The sequence below is a fragment of the Dendroctonus ponderosae genome, unplaced genomic scaffold (genome assembly GCF_020466585.1).
Source record: "Dendroctonus ponderosae isolate FM_Combo_2020 unplaced genomic scaffold, Dpon_F_20191213v2 Dpon_F_20191213_3, whole genome shotgun sequence".
Lineage (NCBI taxonomy): Eukaryota > Metazoa > Arthropoda > Insecta > Coleoptera > Curculionidae > Dendroctonus > Dendroctonus ponderosae.
In genome coordinates this window covers 13,499,243-13,499,465 of record NW_026018508.1, presented here as the reverse complement: position 1 = coordinate 13,499,465, position 223 = coordinate 13,499,243, and positions in this window count along the sequence as shown.

Sequence of the window (223 nt, the reverse complement as noted above, 5' to 3'; positions counted from 1 at the left end):
ATGGTTCACTTTCTAAAAAGGCCATTTATTTCTCTCTAGAATGATGTACAAATAAGCGTTCTTGCTCATTTTGCCTCCGAGAAATGAGCAAAAACGGGACGGAAAACATGAAATTTTGCAATAATTAATAATAAATTTTGCCAGCTTTGCACAAAACGACGATCATTTTTCTAATTTCATAGATAACAAAAGATTGTATTTTTTCTACATAACCCCCCCCCCC